Here is an 816-nt window from a genome sequence, read left to right as displayed (position 1 = left end):
ATAAATAAAAGCTTTTATATATTTAATGATACATGTAACAAATTATTAAAACATATAATTGAATATTTAATTCATTTTATGATAAAATGTATAAATATCTAAAATATTTTTATTATAATGTTCATTTAATGAAAGTAAACCTGCACCTCATCTTTTTCGACGGCCTCCAGCAGCACTTTCTTGGCCTTCCCGATGCTCTTCTGCACTTTGACCAGCTGTCGGGCCAGTTTCACGGCGTAGAAGGACGCCTCGCTGCTGTTCTTCCCGTTAGTGATGCCGTCTCTCAGCAGGGCCTCCGCTTCATCCATGTTTCCGTGACGACGCTCCAGACTCACCCCCGCTTCAGCCATGTTTCCGTGACGACGCTCCAGACTCACCCTCCTCATCCTCACCATCGCCAGTCCGGGAACAGCTTCCTCCATCGCCTTCAAGATCCGCCGCGCCTCCTCGATGTCGCCTGTAGACACATCCCAATGTCAAAAACACAATTATACACATGCAGTACACTTACATGAAACAATGTGCTTTACAGTAAATATACTCAACACAAAATATAACTATATTATTATCCAGCTCTTTATACAGTTGAGGTCAAAAGTTTACATCCCCCTTTCTGTATCTGCAAAATGTTAATTATGTCAGCCAAAATAAGAGGGAGCATACAAAATGCTTGTTGTTGTTTATTTAGTACTGACCTGAATAAGTTATTTCACATAAAAGATGTTAATAGTTAAATTTATAATAGTTGAATTTATAAAAATGACCCCGTTCAAAAGTTTTCAATCCCTTAATACTGTGTTATCTGAATGATCCACA

The 816-nt window shown here is 38.6% G+C and overlaps 1 pseudogene; it reads right to left on the bottom strand.

Moving 5' to 3' along the window:
• Positions 1-140: 140 nt before the first annotated feature.
• LOC107717581 (pre-mRNA-processing factor 39 pseudogene) lies at positions 141-547 on the bottom strand (annotated as a pseudogene).
• Positions 548-816: the final 269 nt, after the last annotated feature.

This window comes from Sinocyclocheilus rhinocerous, unplaced genomic scaffold (genome assembly GCF_001515625.1).
Source record: "Sinocyclocheilus rhinocerous isolate Xijiao unplaced genomic scaffold, SAMN03320098_v1.1 scaffold4711, whole genome shotgun sequence".
Taxonomy (NCBI): Eukaryota; Metazoa; Chordata; class Actinopteri; order Cypriniformes; family Cyprinidae; genus Sinocyclocheilus; species Sinocyclocheilus rhinocerous.
Note: the sequence above shows the minus strand (reverse complement) of the source record. Positions and strands in the feature narration are given on the sequence as shown.